This window comes from Carcharodon carcharias, chromosome 18 (assembly GCF_017639515.1).
Source record: "Carcharodon carcharias isolate sCarCar2 chromosome 18, sCarCar2.pri, whole genome shotgun sequence".
Taxonomy (NCBI): Eukaryota; Metazoa; Chordata; class Chondrichthyes; order Lamniformes; family Lamnidae; genus Carcharodon; species Carcharodon carcharias.
Window position 1 is genome coordinate 38863215 of NC_054484.1, and position 21293 is coordinate 38884507.

Consider the following 21293-nt stretch of genomic DNA (forward strand, 5'->3'; position numbering starts at 1 on the left):
GAGGAGGAGGCTCCACAAATATCCCCATCATCAATGATGGAGGAGCCCAACACATCAGTGCAAAAGATAAAGCTGAAGCATTTGCTACAAGCTGCAGCCAGAAGTGCACAGCCTCCTTCGGAGGTCCCCAGCATCACAGATGCCAGTCTTCAGCCAATTCAATTCAGTTCACATGATATCAAGAGACAGCGGAAGGAACTGGATACTGCAAAGGCTATGGGCCCTGACAATATTCCGGCAATATTACTGAAGACTTGTGCTCCAGATCTTGCTGCGCCCCTAGCCAAGCTGTTCCAGTATAGCTACAATGCTGGCATCTACCCGATTATGTGGAAAATTGCCCAGGTATGTCTGTACAAATCCAACCTGGTCAATTACTGCCCCATCAGTCTACTCTGAATCATCAGTAAAGTAATGGAAGGGGTCATCAATAGTGCTATCTAGCGGCACTTGCTTAGCAATAACCTGCTCACTGACCCCCAGTTTGTGTTCCACCAGGGCTACTCAGCTCCTGACCTCATTACAGTCTTGGTTCAAACATGGTCAAAAGAGCTGAACTCCCGAGGTGAGAGTGACTGCCCTTGACATCAAGCCAGCATTTGACCAAGTGTGGCATCAAGGAGTCCTAGTAAAACTGAGTCAATGGGAATCAGGGGGAACATTCTCTGCTGGTTGGAATCATACCTAGCACAAAGGAAGATGGTTGTGGTTGTTGGAGATCAGTCATCTCAGCACCAGGACATCACTGCAGGAGGTCCTCAGGGCGGTCCTCGGTCTAACCATCTTCAGCTGCTTCATCAATGATCTTCCTTCCATCATAAGGTCAGAAGTGGGGATGTTGATGATTGAACAATGTTCAGCACCAGTCATGACTCTTCATGTACTGAAGCAGTCCATGTCCAAATGCAGCAAGACCTGCACAACATCCAGACTTGGGCTGACAAGTTGCAAGTAACATTCATGCCTCACAAGTATCAGGCAATGACCATCTCCAACAAGAGAGAATCCAACCATCAGCCCTTGATGTTCAATGGTATTACCATCACTGAATCCCTCACTATCAATATCCTGGGGGTTACCATTGAGCAGAAACTGAACAGGACTAGCAATATAAATACTGTGGCTACAAGAGCAGGTCAGAGGCTAGGAATCCTGCTCTGAGTAACTCACCTCCTGACTCCCCAAACCCTATCCACCATCCACAAGGCATAAGTCAGGAGTGTGATGGAATACTCCCCACTTGCCTAAATGAATGCAGCTCCCACAACACTCAAAAGCTTGACAGTGCCCAGGGCAAAGCAGCCCCTTGATTGGCACCACATCCACAAACATTCATTCCCTCCATCACCGACGCACAGTAAAAGCAGTGTATACCATCTACAAGATGCACTGCAGGAATTCACCAAGGCTCCTTCGACAGCATCTTCCAAACCTATGACCACTACCATCTACAAGGACAAGGGCAGCAGACAGATGGGAACACCACCACCTGGAAGTTCCCTTCCAAGTCACTCACCGTCCTGGCTTGGAAATATATTGCTGATTCCTCACAGTCGCTGGGCCAAAATCCTGGAACTCCCTCCCTAACAGCACTGTGGGTGTGACTACATCAGATGGACTACAGTGGTTCAAGAAGGCAGCTCACCATCACCTTCTCAAGGGCAACTAGGGATGGGCAATAAATGCTGACCCAGCCAGCGAAGTCTACATCCTATGAATGAATAAATAAACGAATAAATAAAAAATCCACAGTAGTTTGCTTTTGCACAGGTGGGTAAGTATTTGGCTTCAAAATTCAGCTGGTAGCTTTTTGAAAATTGAAATAACACTGACTTAAGATTCTCTCTCCATCTGAATCCTTTCTCTGATCTCAGTCTCTCTTGCTTCTTTAGCTGAGTACATATTCTAAAGAAGTGGCTTCTCTTCCCACTCCCACACCATTATCCCTTCCAAGCCCTCCAAGGATCTATCCTTGGCTCTTCCTATTCCTCATCTGCACACTGTCCCTCATGACATTGTACTGAAAAACAGGCTCCACATGTACGCAAATCTATCTCAGCACCACCACTCTTGATCCCTCAACCGTCTCTAACTTGTCTGATTGCTTGTCCGACATCCGGTAGTAATTGAGCAGAAATTTCCTTGAACTAAATATTAAAAAGTCCAAAACCATTGACTTCGGTAACCACCATTGTTCCTTTGCCACTAACTCCATCCCTCTCTATGGCGACTGTGTGAGGCTAAACGAGTCTGTTTGCAACCTTGCTGTCATATTTGATCCTGAGTAAACTTACGACCACATATCTGTGCCATCGCTAAACCACCATTTTCCAACTCTGCCTCTTTCCCAGCTCATCTGCTGCTGAAACCTTCATCTATTCCTTTATCGCTGGGCTTGACTATTCCAACACACTCTTGACTGACTTCTACCTTCTGTAATCTTGTTATCCTAAACTTGGGGGGCCAATGTCCGTAATCACACCAAGTTCCATTCACCTATTGCCCCTGTGATTGCTGACCTAATTACGCATGGTTAAAGAACACCTTAATTTTAAAATTCTCACCTTTGTTTTAAAATCTCTATGTGGCCTCACCCCTCCATAGGTCTTCAATCTCCCCCAGCCCAAGCACTCCAAGATATTGGTGTTCATCTAAGTCTGGCCTCTTGAGCAAGTCTGATTTTAATTGCTCCACCATTGTAGCCTTGCCTTTATGTGCCTCAGTCAAAAGCTCTGGAATTCCCTCCCTAAACCTCTCTGCTTCTCTACTTTTCTTTCCTCTTTTGAGACACCCGTTAAAACCTCCTTAAACAAACTTTTGACCATCTGCCCTAATAGCACCTTATGTGATTGTGTGTCAAATTGTGCTTTATAAAGATTCTGTGAAGCACCTTGGGATGTTTTACAACATTACAGCTGCCAAATAAATGCAAGTTTTTTTTGGTGTTTGACACTGAGATGAACTCCTGACCACACTTTTGCTCCATCACTATTTTCACCTTCACCTCTATCTCAGATCATCTGTTACTGAAACCCTTATCCATTCCTTTTTTAACCTCTAGATTTGACAATTCTAAGGGACTCCTGTTGGGCCTCTCATCTTCTATCCTCCATAAACTTAAGTTCATCCAAAATCCTGCTGCCCAGATCCTAACCCACAACATGACCTGATCACCCATCAATGGCTCCCTCTTAAGCAATGCCATGATTATAAATTCTCATCCTTGTTTTCAAATCCCTTCCTGGCTTCATCCCTCCTTATCTCTAATCTCCTCCAGGCCAACAATCCTCTCAGATACCTGTGCTCCTCCAATTTTGGCCTCTTAAGCGTTCCTGATTTTAATTGCTTCAACATTGGTAGCCCTGCCTTCAGTTGTTAACACCCCAAGCTCACAGCCACACATTCAATGTTTCACTGCTTTTTTAAAGAAACACTGAATATAAATTTTATTTCACTAAAGCTTTTGAAATTTGCCTTTTTTGTTTTTCAAAATCATTTCAAGAAAAGCTACTGAACAGAAAGCATGCAAAACTAAGGAAAAATATTTCATTAATGCAGTTGATACATGTTGGAAAGTTAGGAGCACTTTACACGCTCAGATTGCACAGTCTAATTTCAGTTTACACAGTTACAGCTTTGGGCAAAGATGTCACAGTGAAGATCAGGCAATGGGGAAAGGGTGAGTCCTTCAAATAAAATCTTTAATGAAGCCATAAAAGAAACAGAAGATACTTCAATGGATAAACGTGAACATGATATTGTGATACATGTAATTTTTAAAAATTTGTTTTTGATTCTTATCTTAGAGAATAGAAATTTCAGTTACTGAAGAAAAACATAGCTTTGAGTTTATTTCATATTTCTGATGCTTTCTATCCCTTGTAACATTGCTCACATAACAGTGGTCAGAAGTGATGTACACTTATATGGATAATATTCCCAAATTGAAATGCTTGTTTGTGGAACCCGTGATCTGTTTTTATAATTAAAATGTGATCTGCTCTCACTATAGAATAACATCTACTATGTGTCACACTCCACCTACAGAAGTTCCTGCAAATATTTATATTGGGTCGAATTATGCCCTAGGTTTGCTGGGACTGCATTTATCTATAGGCTTTCTATGGGGTTTTACATGGAAAGTTACTGACAGCCAAACAACCAAAAATGCAGTGCTCTCTGCAGAGCATCTTGTACCTATGTGAACAGGACAAGCAATTGGGTATCTCCCTAACCAATCAAATTAAAAAATCATTAATCAGCAATATAAAATCTAGACAGAGTGTGTCAGTTAAAATATTTAATTCAATGTTAAATCAAGGATTTGAAAGGGAAATAAAGATTGGATTAAGAGAGAAATATGAAAGAGAAAGAAAATGTAAAAATAAAATAAGTTTTATAAAAAATCTTCAACTACAATTAAAAGTTGAATGAATGAAACTCCAACTTGTAAAAGTTACTTTTCAGTGCCAGAGAAATTGTTTGGCAGTTGTCATTGCATTAAAAAAGTACCTAGGCTGGAATGGGCAAGGCCTAACCTTTACAGACAAATTTAGCCCTTATCTATGAGTAAAGTACTGCACTTTCACACAATTGGTACATTTGAATAATGGGACAGGTCATACCAGAGGAGCAGGAAATATTGGACAACAATTTCCATATTTAAGTGTGGATGTACAGCCACCAGAAGTTGCTGCACAATTTGTCCATCAATAATGGTTAGTGTTATTAACTTCACTACTATTTTTACAGCAAAATCTGGCCCAATGGATTTTCAATGATTATTACATTTCCCATACACCAAATTTACTATATGATAGATAGGTTTTATATATATATATATATATATATATAATATAAGGACATTGTTTAATGCTTTATATTTGTTTCAATATTGTGACTATTGTGGCAGTTCTGAGAAGTAATGGTAAATTTATATTATAATTTGTTTTTATAGGAATATTGGAACAGGACTAGGCCGTTCAGCCCCTTAAGCGTGTTGTCATTTTATTGAACCATAACTGATCTGTACTTGAACTCTATTTAGATGTGCTTTCTCCATATCCCATGGTACCTAACAGAAATCCATTGATCTCAGTCATGAAAATTTCAATTAATCCAGTATCCATGCTCTTTATGGATAAGAGCTCTAAATCTCCACTACCCTTTGTTTGAGAAAGTGCCTCTTCCTTTCACTCCTAAATTCCCTGGTTATTATTTTAAAATTATATGCTTTGCTCTTGACCCTCTTGCCAAAGGAAATAGTTTCTCTGAATTTATCGTATTGAACCAGTGTATGATTTTAAATACCCCAATCAGATCATTCCTCACCTCTTTAACTTAATGGAATGCAAACCAAGTTTATGCAAGTTGCCCTCATAACTTAACCCTCACAGACTCAATATCATTCTGGTAAATTTATGTTGTTATCCCTCTGGGCCAAAATACTTTTCCTGAAGTTGTCCAAAACTGAATAGAATACTCCAGATGGGGTCTGACCAAAGCTCTGTACAACTGAAACATCACTTCCTCACTTTTGTCTTCCAACCCACTTGAGAAAAAAAGCCAACATTTCATTAGCCTTTTTAATTACACAGGCTGGCACTCTTTTCACTTGAAAACAGAAGGCTGAGGGGTGACCTAATAAAGGCCTTTAAAATTATGAAAGGTTTTGACAGAGTGGATACAGAGAGAATATTTCCTCTTGTGGGGAAGAGCATAACTAGAGGTCATCAATATAAGATAGTCACCAAGAAATCCAATAGGGAAATCAGAAGAAACGTCTTTACCTAAACAGTGGTGAGAATGTGGAACTCACTACCATAGGGTTAGTTGAAGCAAATAGTATAGATGAAAAGCATATGGAGGAGAAGAGAATAAATTATTACGATGGCAGATTTAGCTGAGGACAGAAGGAAGGGGGCTTGAGTGCAGCATAAACACCTGCGTGGACTGGTTGGGCAGAATGCCTTGTTTCTGTGCCATATATCCTACGTAAATTGCTTTTTGCACCCAGGACCTGTCTTCAGTGTACATAGACAGCTAAATCTCTTTGGTCCTTCACAGCTCCTAATCTCTCGCCATTAAGAATATAGCCTGACTTGTCTTCCCCGGATCAAATCCCACCTCACATTTCCTTGCATTAAACTCAAGTTGCTATAGTTTTGCCCATTCACTTAGTAAGCTTATTTCAATGTCCTTCACTCATCTATACAATTGAATATGCTTTTTAATTTAGTGTAATCTCAAACTTGGATAAATAACACTTTATTCTTGAAACTTAGTCATTAATAAATATGGTGAAAAGCTGAGACCCCAGTACAGATCCACTTGTTAGACTCTACTAACCAGGCAATTGTTACGATCCCCATACAGGCTGATAACTTTTAAAAAGAAGTTCGAACTTCTAGTTAGTAGCTGAAAGAATGACTCATCAAGATTTCATGTTTTAAGGTGTTTACTGTAACAAAGGCCAAAATGTATTAGTAGCTAAACACTATCTTTATAGGCAACTTATACTTTAAACCACATAAAGGAACCTTCCCATTTTACGCTTATTATGCATCACAGCCTCCACGGAATTAGAGTCCTTAGAGCAAACAGTCCACAGTTGCTCCCAGTTTCCAAAGGATTCATATCACCTTGTTTCATTGAGTAGTAACTTTGAGTGACTGTCTTCAGGTACTTTCCTTAGTTTTCGGAGAGTTTCCTAAATCCACTAGCAGAAGTAAAGCCTGTCCCAATGATTTTTACCCTCTAGCTGTGCCAGGGTGAATCTCCTGGAATCTTTAGATGGTAGCAGGATGTGTCTCTTCGACAAGAGGCCATCTCCCTCCTGCATCTGGCTGTGGTAGATCGCAAAGTCAAGCAGTCTCTTCTCTCTGCTAACCAAACAAAACTGTGATATTCATTGATTTGTAGGGAAGCCTGTAACCTGATCTCAAAAATGGCCTCTTCTGCCCTCTTTACCATGGCAAGATGAAACACATTAGCCTAGCATCCAAGTAGTAATACTGATTAGAAATATTCTTGACCCCAATTCTCTTTTACCTTAGAAATAAATAGACGGTTTACAGCACAATTATTTACTTTCTGGGACTTTGGGAGTCTCAGGTTCTACCCATTGTGAACTCAGAGACTGCTGTCAAGTAGTCTTCAGAACAGGTCACATGATCACCTCCATTTTACTTTAAATTAAAGACACAGTTCAAAAACATAACAGTTTTATAAATCTCATAATTGTAACACAATTTTTTTTTATGCCTTCTGTCTCCTACCTCCCAACCAATTAGAAAATCTATGTCACAAAATTACCTTCAATTCCATGCATGTTCATCTTCAATAATAATCTCTCATTTGGACCCTTAGCAAATGTCTTTTAAAAGTTAATACAGGTAATATCCACAGACATTCTCCTATCCACTATGTCAAAGGCCTCCTTAAAACATTTCACTAAATTAGTCAGGCATGACCTACCTTTCACAGATCCATGTCGAATGTCTTTGATCAGTTTTGACTGGTTCAAGATATTTTGGTTATTTTTATCAGCAGAGAGTTCTGCAGTTCTTTAAGTTATCTGCTAGAGAAGATTATGAATCTCAGTAAAATTATAAGAAATAAAAAAGTTTTTTTATTTTATCAGCTATTATAAAATTTCAGTCTAATAGTTCCTTATAAAGTGATGATGTAGGCAAATGTTATACATCTAATAAGTATTGCTACTGTAGTTTTTTTATGCATGTCTTCGAATTTCTTGTGATTGTAAAGCAATTTTACATAGATAAAATTGAGATTTCACAACAATACTTTTGTCTTTATTATATAAGCTTTATAAAAGTGATACAGTTAAAACAAACAGTATATTTTACATTAAGTTTTAGTTCCATATTGAAATCTTTTACTACATTTTACCTTGTGTGTGTAGTGAACAGTATTATAAAGTTTGCAGATGATACAAAATTTGATGAAGTGGTAGGTCATGAGGAGGGTAGTTAAAGGCTACTGGATGACATAGACAGAATGGAGAAATGGGCAGAAGCATGGCAGGTAGAGTTCAATGTGGAACGTATAAAGTGATACACTTTGAGAGAACTAATATGAAAAGACCTTATGCTATAAATGGTGCAAATTTGAAAAGTATAGGTGAAAACATACACAAATCCCTAAATGTGACAGGGTAACTGGATAAAGTGGTTAAAAAAGTATATTGGTTTCTTGAGTCTATGGATAGAATAGAATATAAAGGTAAAGAGATAGTGCTTGAACTTTATAAATCACTGGTTAGGCCTCAGCTGGAGTCTGTAAACAATTCTGGGTACTACCTCTGGAACAATGTAAAGACCTTAGGAATGGTATAGAGGAGATTTACCAGGACGTTACCAGGGACGAGGTGCTTCAGTTATATGGGGAGGCTGGAAAAGTTAGGACTATTCTCCTTGGAATAGTGAAAGTTAAGAGTTGATCAAATACAGGTTTTCAAGATCATGAGCAATTTTGATAAAGTGGATAGAGAAAAATTATTCTCTCTTGTGAGTTGGTTAATAACTAGGGTGTATAGGTTCAAAATCATTGGCAGGAGCTCCAGAGGGCAGATAAGGAGTTTTTTTTTCCACTGAAGAGTTGTCAGGATCTGGAATACTCTACTTGAAAAGTTGGACAAAGCTGATTCCATTAATCCTTTTAGAAGGGGGTTGGGCAGGTACTTGGAGATGTGGAAATTACAGGGTTCCAGAGACAAACCGTGGATCTGAACAAAGCACAACTCCTCTTTCAAAGATCCAAAAGAGGGATGACAGACTGAATGGCCTCCTTATTCACTGTAAGTTTCTATAATTCATAAATATTTGCCACAATATATTGCACATACATAGGCAATATTCCCAAAAAATGCGTTTTTCTTCTGTAAGTTGTTTGTTAATAGATACAGAAAGGAACATATTTTGATGGTTATTTTGTGTTTACTTTGGTAAGATTGGATATAGGAAGTATTTAAAATTATTTAAAGGATTTGCAAATTAGTTTTTGCATGTAACCCAATCTTATTCTCGATAGAACTATGTGTTTTATTATAACATGTCGAAAATTATTCATGGTTCTTTCGTTTCAAAATAGGCTTTCCTGACATTTTTGTGAAAACAATGTTCCCTTTGGAACTCACTTCCTAACAGCACTATGGGTGTACCTACATTGCAATGGACTGCAGCGGTTCAAGAAGGCAGCTCACCACTACCTTCTCAAGAGCAACTAGGGATGGACAATAAATGCCAGCAGAGCCCACATCCCGTGAATGAATAAAAATACTGTAAAACTTTCTCACTGTATTGCCACAATCTCTTATTGATATGAGTAAATTATGTTCAGTCTTCTCATTGACATTACTTTGATAACATGATACTAATTTCTCTGAACACTGGAAGCTCCCACCTGGTCTAAAATCTATCAATATGAAACACATTTGTATAGCTACAACATTAGTTTCCTAATTTTAGTGCCAACATGGAGAAAATATCTTGACAATTCTACCTGGTACAATGTTCTTCATTTACACTGAATGGAAAAATCCTTTCAAGCATTGTAAAAAGGGATTCTTCAGGCCTACCTTGCTACAAGCTTGACAGAACACACTCTTGCAGTTTACAGCATATGTTAGTTTCTCCTTGAGCTAAATGGGGTTTACACAGTTCCAATGTTGTAATATTTTCTCTTTGGCTGCTGTCTTCTGGTATTACAATGATGTAATTAAATGTAACACATCTTTTTTAAGCCCTTACATAGTATTTGTCTTTTGAACATGTTTTAGAATGCTACTTTCTATGTGATTTATAAAGCAACCTGACCTTTTCTCCCATACAGCATGCAATACATCCGATGATTACTTTAAACCAGCAACACCAAACGTTTCTGTTACTTTTCGCTGCACCGTTTTAGAGATTGTTCTTTGTCTGGGTTGTATTGGTTTTTCAGAGATCTAGTTACATACTGTATGTTGCATCTGTTGCAAGTGTCCCAATGCTTTCTCTGTGGCTTGCTCCCTTCCCGTGCTATGATCCCTTGTAGTTCAACCGCATGCAATATGCCTGATGACGAGTTCCTATTCTAGTAGCTGAGTCTGTTTCTATCTCTCGCACACATTTTATATAAATCTTATTAAATCCCGTACGTTGGGGGGGGGGGGGGGGGGGGGGGAGGTGAACAACGTACCTCTGGACTGGCTGTTTCTCTTTCAACCCTCCCTTCCCTTTTCTGCTGCTGTAGTTCGCATTTAAACAAACTAAAAACGAGTTCTTGTAACAAGGCAGTTCTTTCTGCATGTGTGTGTGTGTGTGTCACACCAACAGGGGGAAAAAAAGAGATGCAGGTTTGCTGTGTATGCGCACACATTTATACAGAGATGTTTTTATAAGCGAGAGAAGGTTAGTTAAACAGTGTATGTTTCTCCCAGTTGTTACAGTCTGTCTCTTTGGTTGCTCTCGGCTCTTGCTCGGGCCTGGCAACCAATGAGGGTCCCTCTTGTAGTGGCAGCTTCTCGCCCTCGTCCAAACAGCCGGAGAGAGAGGGAGTGTGAGAGAGAGTGAGAGAGAGAGAGAGGGCCAGCAGCAGCAGCAACTTCTCCTTCAATCCGCCTGACTGTCACTTGCACAACAACAACCAGCAACAGAACAACAAGCAGCGACTTTTTAAACATACAACTTCTCTCACCCAACGCCACCCCGAGCCGGGGGTGGGGGAGAAGAGAGCACTCATTAAAGAGAGAGAGAGGGAGAGAAGCAGACTGAGAGAGAGAGAGAGGCTTTAAAAGGGCCGCCGGACGGACGGGACCCCGGCACCAGGTGTGTACCAGAACCACCATTTCAGTGACTGTAAACTTTTCATTGATTGTTTATCTCTGGCTTTTTGAAATACTGATCATTTTGTGGCGTTTGCGTGTGTGTGAGAGACCCAAGTAGGCCAGAGAGAGAGCAGAGCTAGGCCAGTGTTATAACAGAGAGAGAGAGAGAGAATGTAGACAAGTGAGAATAATAAAAGGAAACTGTTGGCAGAGGGAGAGAGGATTGTGTCTCAGTCAGGGCAAAGTGGGATTTGTGCTGACATAAACCCTGCCTTTGGCCATGGGTAAATGTTGGGGAGAGGAGGAGGAAGGGGGTTAAATGCCGGGATTACAGGCGACGAGCTGTCTCCATACTGGACAATAATGTGATGTTGTCAATAACTTAGAGAGAGAGAGAGAGAGGCCTAGTCCTTTAAACCCCGTTTTCTCATCTCTCTCCCTGTAATGGTGGAGTGAAAGGAATCGGCTCGGGGCTCAAACCGTGCTTTTCGCTTTCGGTTTTCTGTCATGAAAAAACAAACAGAATAAATAAGGAGGAAGGGGAGGGGGGTGGGGGGGGGGGGGGAACTGGATCAGAGAGAGAGAGAGAGAGGGGATCGGTTTGTAACGGCGAAAGGATCAGCTGGTTCCTTCAGTACAGGAAAGTCTCTCAGTGAGAGAGAAAAAACCCGATTAACATCCAGAAATCTGCAGCCACCTCTCTCATTTTGCAAGAGTTTCAACCCGCACCACCGTGACCTCCACTCAGAGAGAGAGAGGGAGGAAATCTGATGGATGAATAAGGTAGAGAGACAAACACCGTGCAGCCTCTGTACCTGCTTTTTCTGCCCTTGTCTTTTCTGATCAAATCCCATTACCGCCTCATACGAGATTTGCTGTTTAATTATATAGTGGTGCTGCGATACCACAGCTTTAAACACATCGCTGTTTATTTATTATTATTTTAAACGAGTGCACTTTTTCTCAGGAAGTATAATTCTGGTGCTGAGTGGGACTCCCCCCCCCCCCCCTCCTTTTTTTTCCTCTCTGAGGGGAGGTGGAAGCTGAAACCATTCCGTGTCCTGCAAATGACACGTTTAAGCGACTCACTCAGGCCAGGGCACTTCTTTTCCTTTCCTCTTTTTAAAAAACAAAATAACCCAAAACAAATCGTTATTAGTGTACAGAAATACAGGGATAGATCACTGAATGGCCTGGTGATAATCCACCAGAGATCTAACCTTGTAACTAAGAGGGAGTTTGGGTGAAGCAGGATGGAGTAACCAGCACTGAAATGGCAGCTTGTTTTGGGGGAGTTTTTATCCTCCCTCCCTCTTTCTTTCTCTCTCTTTCTCCCTCCCTCCCTCCCTCCCTCTCTCTCTCTCTCTCTCTCTGTATGAGTGAGGTTTTTGCACTTGGTTTCCCCGAAGCAAGATGGACTCTCTCTCTCTGTGTCTTGTCAGCCTTAGATCGACATTTTGCACAGCGATGCAAACTTGAGCTTGGCCTACTTTTACACTGCAAATAGTGTGATGGGATTAGAGGAAAACGGAACAACGTTTCTGAACGGCGATCGCCTTTAAATTGTAACTTCGGTCACTGTACTTTTTTGTTGCATTTGGGTTCTGTCGAGTTGCCTGTATCAAAGAGATTTTTTCCCTGTGTGTGTGTGTGTGTTGCAAGTAGTCCTTTTCCGGAACACCCCGTGTTTTGACGTGTGGGTTGAATGTACCTGTGTTGCTATCTAACAAACTGATTGATTTTTTACACTTTCTAATCATTCTTAGTGCCGAAAACTGTAAAATGACAGTATATTCTACTATTTTAATACGTAAGGCGTAGTGTACGTCCCATGTGCCGAGTATGTATAGCACTGTCGTATGGAGCTGACAGGTCCTGTAGCTACTGGCTGGGGCTAGTGAGCCAATAGCTAATGCAAGATTTAGAGTCGATCTGAAGCAAAATTCGTCGCACTTCGACTTCTTAACTAAGTGCAAATAATATTGTTAACCCATTATGACATTTATAGCTTGCACTGGGAGTCTTTAATTCACAGTTTTAATTCATATTTCTGTTAAATACAGGTGTGATACTGGAGTGTAGATGAGTATGTCAGAAATCTCAGGGTGTACTGTTTGTTTTCAAAACTTCAGTTCTTCGAATGGAATAATAAGCGGAAGATCAAGGAAGTGAAGAGTTCTTGTTGGAAGAAAAGTAAGGCAAAGGAATCAAGTAAACTATTTTGTAATTGGAACTGGTGGCTTCGCAATCGAAAATGGCTGTTTATAAAATGGACTTAATTTCACAATTGATGAAAATAATCTAACCCACAAGTGATAACTTGTGTGTGAGGTGATAGTGGTTTACCTTACGAGGGACATGAACTTCAGGCTTTCTCCATTAGTCACAAAAATTGCCAATTGGAACAATAGTTGGCCAGATTTGAAGTTTATAATCGAAGTATTAATGATGCAATTTGACAGTGCATTATTTTATTAAATAAGATGTGAACTATACCTTATTTCTAAACTTTTCTGCAATACTTTTTAGTATGCAATTTTATTGTATTCCAGATACCTCAGTGGCTTTAGGAGGACAGTGGCACATTTAAACTGAAATAAAAAAGGAATTCAAGTGCACATTAGAGATTGTGGTACATATTGGTACCAATGACATAGGTAGAAAGAGGGATGAGGTCCTGCAAGCAGAATTTAGGGAGCTAGGAAGCAGATTAAAAAACAGGGTCTCAAAGGTAGTAATCGATGGATTACTTCCGGTGCCACGTGCTAGTGAGAATAGAAATAGGAGGTTAGTCCAGATGAATGCGTGGCTGGAGAGAGGGTGCAGGAGGGCTTTAGATTTCTGGGACATTGGGACCGTTTCTGGGGGCGGTGGGACCTATACAAGGCGGACATTATGCACCTGAACTGGAATGGGACCAACATCTTTGTGGGGAGATTTGCTAGTGCTGTTGGGGAGGGTTTAAACTAACTTGGCAGGGGATGGGATCCTGAGAGGAGGTTCAGCAGGGGGAGATGCACAGCCAAAATTAGAAGAGAGAGCAAGTGAGTCTGGAAGGCATAGAAATTATAGGCCGTTAAGGCACAAGGGAGCTTGGCAAAGTTGGATGGTATTTATTTTAATACAAGGCGTCTGATGAATATGGCAGATGAGTTGAGGGCACAAATTGCCATATGGAAGTATGATGTCATTGCTGTCACAGAGACATGGTTGAGAGAGGGGCAGGATTGGCAGCTCAATATTCCAGGATATAGGGTCTTCAGGTGAGATAGGGAAGGAGGGAGTATTGCAATATTGATCAAGGAATCAATTACAGCAGTAAGGAGGGATGACATCTTACAAGGCTCCTCAAATGAAGCCATATGGGCAGAACTTAAAAACAAAAACAGAACAATCACATTGCTGGGAGTGTACTATAGGTCCCCAAACAGTCAGAGAGAAATAGAAGAGCAGATATGTAGGCAAATTTCAGAGAAGTGTAAAAGTAATAAGGTAGTAATAGTGACGGATTTTAACTTCCCCAGCATTAACTGGGTTAGTCATAGTGTGATTGGTTTAGAGGGAGTAGAATTCTTAAAATGCATCCAAGAGAGCTTTTTAAGCCAGTACGTAGAAGGTCCTACAAGAGAGGGGGCGGTCCTGGACTTAATTTTAGGGAATGAAGCCGGGCAAGTGGTAGAGGTATCAGTGGGGGAGCGTTTTACAGATAGTGATCATAATTCCAATAGATTCAAGATTGTTATGGAAAAGGACAAGGATGGACCAGAAATTAGAGTTCTAAATTGGGGGAAGGCTGATTTTAATAAGATCAGATATGATTTGGCCAGAGTGGACTGGGAGCAGCCACTTTTAGGTAAATCTGTGTCAGAGCAGTGGGACTTATTCAAGAAGGAAATAGGGAGAGTACAGGGCCAACATATTCCAGTAAAGATAAAGGGTGGGACTAACAAATCCAGGGAACCCTGGATGTCAAGGGGTATACATGATTGGATAAAGAGAAAAAGGGAGGCTTATGGCAGATACCGAGGGCTCAAAACAGCAGAAGCCCTGGAGGAGTATAGAATGTGTAGGGGGGAACTTAAAAAGGAAATTAGGAGAGCAAAAAGGTGGCGTGAAAAAATATTGGCAGGTAAAATAAAAAAAAGTCCAAAGTTATTTTACAAGTACATTAAGAGTAAGAGGATAACTAGGGAAAGAGAAGGGTCCATTAAGGACCATAGTGGTAATTTGTGTGTGGAGCTAGAAGACGTAGGTAGGGTTCTAAGTGAATACTTTGTGTCGGTGTTCACAAGTGAGAGGGACTGCATGGGTATGGAAATCAGGCAGAAGGACTGTGATATAATTAAAGAAATTAGCATAGAAAGGGAGGAGGTTCTAAGTGGCCTGGCAGGCTTAAAAGTAGATAAATCTCCAGGATGAAATGTATCCCAGGTTGTTGAGTGAGGCAAGGGAGGAGATAGCAGGGGCGCTGGCAATAATTTTCAAAACCTCTCTGGCCACAGGAGAGATGCCAGAGGACGGGAGGACAGCCAACGTGGTACGTTATTCAAGAAGGGAGGAAGGGGTAAACCAGGGAACTACAGGCCAGTCAGTCTAACCTCAGTGGTGGGGAAGCTATTGGAAGCAATTCTGAGGGACAGAATTAATCTAAACTTGGAGAGGAAGGGATTAATCAAGGACAGTCAACATAGTTTTGTTAAGGGGAGGTCATGTCTGACCAATTTGATTGAATTTTTCGAAGAGGTGACCAGGTGTGTAGATGAGGGCAATGCATTTGACGTAGTCTACTTGGACTTCAGCAAGGCTTTTGATAAGGCCCTGCATGGGAGATTGATAACGTAGGTAAGAGCCCATTGGATCCAAGGCACTTTGGACCCAGAATTGGCTGAGTGGCAGGAACCATAGGGCGATGGTCGAGTTTTTGTGACTGGATGCCTGTGTCCAGTGGGGTTCCACAGGGATCGGTGTTGGGTCCCCTGCTGTTTGTGGTATATATAAAGAACTTAGACTTGAATGTAGGAGGGTTGATCAGTAAGTTTGCGGATGACACGAAAATTGGTGGGGTGGTAAATAGTGAGGAGGATAGCTTTAGATTACAGGAAGATATAGATAGACTGGTCAGATGGGTTGATCAGTGGCAAATGGAATTTAATCCGAATAAGTGTGAGACGATGCACTTGGGCAGGACAAAGAAGGCGCGGGAATACACGATGAATAGTAGGACCCTGGGAAGTACCGAGGATCAGAGGGACCTTGGTGTGCATGTCCATTGATCCCTTAAGGTAGCAGGAAAGGTAGATAAAGTGGTGAAGAAGGCATATTGGACACTTGCCTTTATTAGTCGAGGCATAGAATGTAAGAGCAGGGCGGTTATGCTGGAACCGTATAAAACGCTGGTTAGGCAACAGCTAGGGTATTGTGTGCAGTTCTGGAATCTGCATTATAGGAAGGATGCACTAGAGAGAGTGCAGAGGAGATTTACCAGGATGTTGCCTGGGCTGGAGAGTTTTAGTTATGAGGAGAGATTGGATAGACTGGGGTTATTTTCCATGGAGCAGAGGCGATTGAGGGGGGACATGATTGAGGTATAAAACTATGAGGGACATAGATAGGGTGGACAGGAAGGAACTTTTCCCGTTGGTGGAGGGATCAGTAACCAGGGGGCATAGATTTAAGGTAGGGGGCAGGATGTTTAGAGGGGATGTGAGGAAGAATTGTTTCACCCAGAGGGTGGTGGGAATTTGGAACTCATTACCTGAAAGGGTGGTAGAGGCAGAAACCCTCATAATATTTAAGAAGTATTTGGATGTGCACTTATGATGCCATGGCATATAAGGCTATGGGCCTAGTGCTGGAAAATGGGATTAAAATATTAGGTACTTGTTTGACTGGCGCAGACTCGATGGGCTGAAGGGCCTTTTCTTGTGCTGTGGAACTCTATGACTCTAAAATGACCTTGTGTACTAAGATATACCACTATGTTAAAACATTCCACTTGATTCTCTTCTCAAAGATATCACAACTTCAGCTATTAGTTTTGAAGATCTTGCATGAGTGAAAACATCTGCATGTTTTGAAAGTTTTAAAGAGCATTCTATACTCAAAGAACTGTTATTAGTATTTCCTAAAAGTTGTATTAATGGCATCTGAGATTAACGCAATGCATCGACTTGCTGTCATTTATTACCTGTTTGTTTAGTATTTACATTGAGAATAATGCGTGCAGTTCTACTCACCATATTAGAAAAGGAATATAGAGGTAACTGGAGAGGGTGCAGAGAAGATTTACAAGGATGACACCAGAAACATGTAGGCATACACAGCAGGAAACGATTGAGGGGCTGGGTCTCTTTTTTTCTCTTGAAAAATGGAGGTTGAGGAGTGATCTAATGGCGGTCTTTAAAATTATGAAAGGCTTTGATAGATTGGATGCAGAGAATATGTTTCCACTTGTCGGGAAGAGCATAACTTGAGGCCATCAATATTAGACAGTCACCAGAAATCCAAGTTGGAATTGAGAAGAAATTTCTTCACCCAAAGAGTGGTGAGAATGTGCAACTTGCTATCACAATGGAGTGGCTGAAGTGAGTAGTTAAGATACATTTAAGAGCAAGCTGTACAAGCATTTGTGGAAGAAAGGAATGGATGGTTAGAATGGTAGATTTTGATGAGGAAAGATGGGAAGAGGTTCGTGAACACTGTCGTGGACTGTTTGGGCCGAATTATTTGTTTCTGTGCCATATGTCCTATGTAATCCTATTATATATTTTAAGAACCCATAATTTAGTTTTCCTGGTAATGTTACTTTTATTCTAATAGCATCAGTTATTCCAAGTACATAGGTACATCATTGCTATTTTCTTGTTGCACCACTCTGTCTTCTCAGCTCCGTGAAAATGCCAATGCTGCCAGAACTACTGTAGCTACAAAAAAAATTGTGTTTCAACTGCAATGTAGTTCATCTTAAGTGTTTCTAAATTATTTTTCTATTGGCTAAAGAAGTGGTCAATCATGCTGGACTAGTGTTAATAATTAAAGGTATTTTAATGGTTGGAGTAGAGACCCATCTCTAAAAATCTGCAGAGTGTACTACACAAGTAGATAGTCTTAATGAACCAGTTCATTCTGAGAAGGTGGATTCCAGACTGCATTGCCTAGCTATGGTAGCACTGAAGGTGTAAGTGGCATTTATGCTAAATTCTGAAAAAACTGTTGTAGGGAAGGAGAAAAAATTGATAACTATCCTAGTAGTTATTTCCAAGAACTGGCAACTCAAACTGGAGCCAGGGAAAAATAATTTGTCTGATGTATTTGTACCTTCGTGTTCTATCTACAAGGATGGGGATCCTAGAGAAATTTAAAATCACCAAATAATTCTGTTGATTTCAGTGACTCTTGGCTTTTTTGTGACATGTTCTGGCAGGTATATCAGATGTGTTTGAGGCCCATGTTGTATAAAAAGGAAAACGGTGGATCTTATTTTCCTGAAGAATGCATGGTCATGATTTTATACAAGTTTTATACAAATCAAGCATTAAATGACTGTCAAACTTCAGTTACATTGTTTTCATTCATTTCTGTGAGGCTTTCAACCTAATGTTTTGTGCAGCCCTTGTAAAAGGTGAAAAGAACTATGTGTCCAAATTTTGGACTTTATCTGGGATTATGTAGCCCAGCTTCAAGATCTAGGTAAGGGCATCAATATGCTTTTAAGGTAAGATTATGCATTTTCACACATCCTGCTTGAAGTGGTCTTCACTGATAATGTTAGGTCTAATTGAAAGAGAATGACCTTGAAGTGTCCAGTCTTGGCATTTCTGAAAGAACCGTTGGCTTTTCACAAATTTCATGTTGGTGAACTTCCTTGTGCGCTTGTTAAGCAGTGAGCTATTGTAGCGAATGCTGCCATGTTTCTAGTCTTATGGTTTTGCACAGGACTGGAGAGATTCTGATGTGATGATTGAAAGATGCAAGAGGTTTTGTCCCAATTGTTGATTCAAATTAGTATCTGGGGTTTCTGCTGGTAACTAATTTAACTTTGATGTAGTTGTTCTTTTGCATGCAATCCTGAACAAAGGCAACTGTTGTCTTGTCTCTCATTGATAATATGAAAACCCCAGAGTGAATTAAGCTTTTGGCTTACATAATATGTTTCCAGACAGTTCTTTATGGTTTAAGCTCCTAGCCATGGAAAAGCATGCTGCCTAAGGCCTTGTCCAAGATCCAGGACCAATCCTTAATGTGGATTAGTGACAAAAGGGGGAAAAAAGTAGGAGGTACATATCTTACACCAAGTTGTTGTTTATAGGAAGTTGACTCATGACAGGCATTTTCCTTTCTGAAAGTATCTTACATGAAGACTTGATTCAGTAATTTCTTAAGTATGGCTGGTATGAGATGTTGGACTTAAAAGTTTAAAACATTGGAGTGGCTGGCACAATGTGAGTTACTCTGCATTGCCTATTGAGCTGAAGGCAGATGTTCATTGTATAACTGAGAGAAAAAAGAACCGTGGTTTGCGATGAGCTATTGGATGAGGTTATCTGGAGGATGAGCCTGCAGTTGTACATGATACATCCAGGTTTCAGTGCCTACTTACATTATGTTGCAGAGAAGTAAGAAATTGCTGCTGAAGTGTTACTCCTCAAATTAGTGGAAATTCCATTTGATGGCGTATGATGTGTGTCCATACTGCGATCAGGTGGCAGTATGCTCACCCATTTTATGGTGAGTTTTAATGCTCACTGTGGTGCTTGTGAGGAATGCCTATGACTTGCTGTTTGCCTAGTAAGAGCTCAGTTGAAAGGTCTAAGAACCAACCAAAGTCTACAATTGTTGGGGATGAGAGGAAGGTAATGGGCATTTTGTTGTTGATGAGTGTGGCCCAAGAGGCACGCCTAGCAATGGGAGATTGGGACCAAGTTGATTTTCTGTAATCCAAAACCTAGTATGGGTTGACCTATAATACCCCAAGACTCTATATTAATGATTGACTGGCCAACCTGTCCTGTTGATAGGATTTGTCCTGCCACTGGCTCATTTGGCTTGAAATATAAGAATACAAGAACAGGAATTGACCATTTAGCCCCTCGAGCCTCTTCTGCCATTCACTGAGATCATGGCTGATCTCCAACCTAACTTCATATACTTGCCTTTGCCTCACACCCTTTAATATTTAGGGATAAAAAAGACCTATCAATCTCCGATTTTAAAATGAACAATTTATGTAGCATCAATTTCAGTTTGAGAAGGAGTTCCAAACTTTTACCACCTGTACTAAACTAACCCTGCAAACAACTGCCCCATGTGTGAAGGTTATCACTGTGTTGGTACAAGTTGTAGTTTCAATAGCTTAAGCTTGAGCAGAACTTTTAGCTACACTTGAGTACAAGATCTAGGCTGACACTTCAATGTAGTACTGAAGAGTGCTGCATTGTCCATGTCTTTCATTCTCTTTCAGAAGAAATACCAAACTGAGGTACCATCTGACTTCTTGGGGATGGTGGGGGCAAAGATCCTGGGGCACTATTTTGCACTCGACTAGGGGATTCCTCCTCCATGTAGTGGCCAATTTTTAACTCTCAACCAGTGTCACTGAAACAGATTACCTGGTCATTATCACATTGTTGTTTTGGAACCATGATGTGTGAAAATTGGCTGCCATGTTTCCTGCATTACAACGGTGATGAAAGTTCATAAGTTCTTCATTGGGTGTAAGAAGCTCTGAGAAGTCCTTGGGTTCTGAAAGGCACTAGATAAATGCAAGTCTTCCTTTTAAGTTTTTATTGCGAACCCTTTAGCATTGACTTTTTTCAATTTGTACCTAAATTTTCTAATTTAGTTGAAATGGCTCCATATGAGAAGCACTAACATCAAGTAAAGTGAATTTCTAATTATTTCTTTGTAGGCTGTTTTCAGTATTCATAAGTATGGCGATATATTCCTACCTATGTCTGGTGGCCAGTGGACCAAAAAAATGTTTCTCAGAGGAAAATAACAGAATCACCATAAATGTATTGAAGTAAAACCCTTGTTATCACACTGCATTCATTGTCACTTTTTGCAAGATGGCAAATTGAAAGTGACAGTAATAGGAATCCTCATTCTCACATACCGAAGTGCACTGATTATCCAAGATGGTTATTGGAAATTTAAATAAAACAAGTTTCCCCCAAATGATTCAGCTGGTTAAGCAGCTGAGTTTTACAAACCGCTGTTGTCAGCTGTCTCTCGGTTCGAGGGTGATGTCTACTTAGGATCATGTCTACTTAGGATCATGTCTACTCAGGATCATGTCTACTCGGGATCATGAGTTGGGTCTTCATGGGTCATGGGTAGTCTTGTGACTGAACAGGCCTATTCTCAATCCACAGATCACCGGGCACCTGGGGTAGGACGTTCCACAAGGTAGTGCAATTCGGAGTGCAGGATTTGCTTCTTTTTCCTTTCCTCTCTGTTGCTACTC

General features: G+C 40.6%; 1 protein-coding gene across 10 annotated transcripts in view; it reads left to right on the top strand.

Moving 5' to 3' along the window:
• The first annotated feature begins 10545 nt into the window (after nucleotides 1–10545).
• Nucleotides 10546–21293, top strand: part of LOC121290509 (HMG box transcription factor BBX) — a 204268-nt gene continuing 193520 nt past the window's right edge. For 5 of the 10 annotated variants that reach the window (XM_041210947.1, XM_041210951.1, XM_041210952.1 and 2 more), the window contains exons 1-2: nucleotides 10546–10829; nucleotides 12892–13021. The gene's annotated coding sequence lies outside the window, so the exon portion shown is untranslated. Of the gene's footprint in view, nucleotides 10830–11469; nucleotides 11612–12366; nucleotides 12394–12891; nucleotides 13022–21293 lie in introns of those variants that run through there. The other 5 variants (XM_041210949.1, XM_041210948.1, XM_041210953.1 and 2 more) reach the window with 3 other exon arrangements.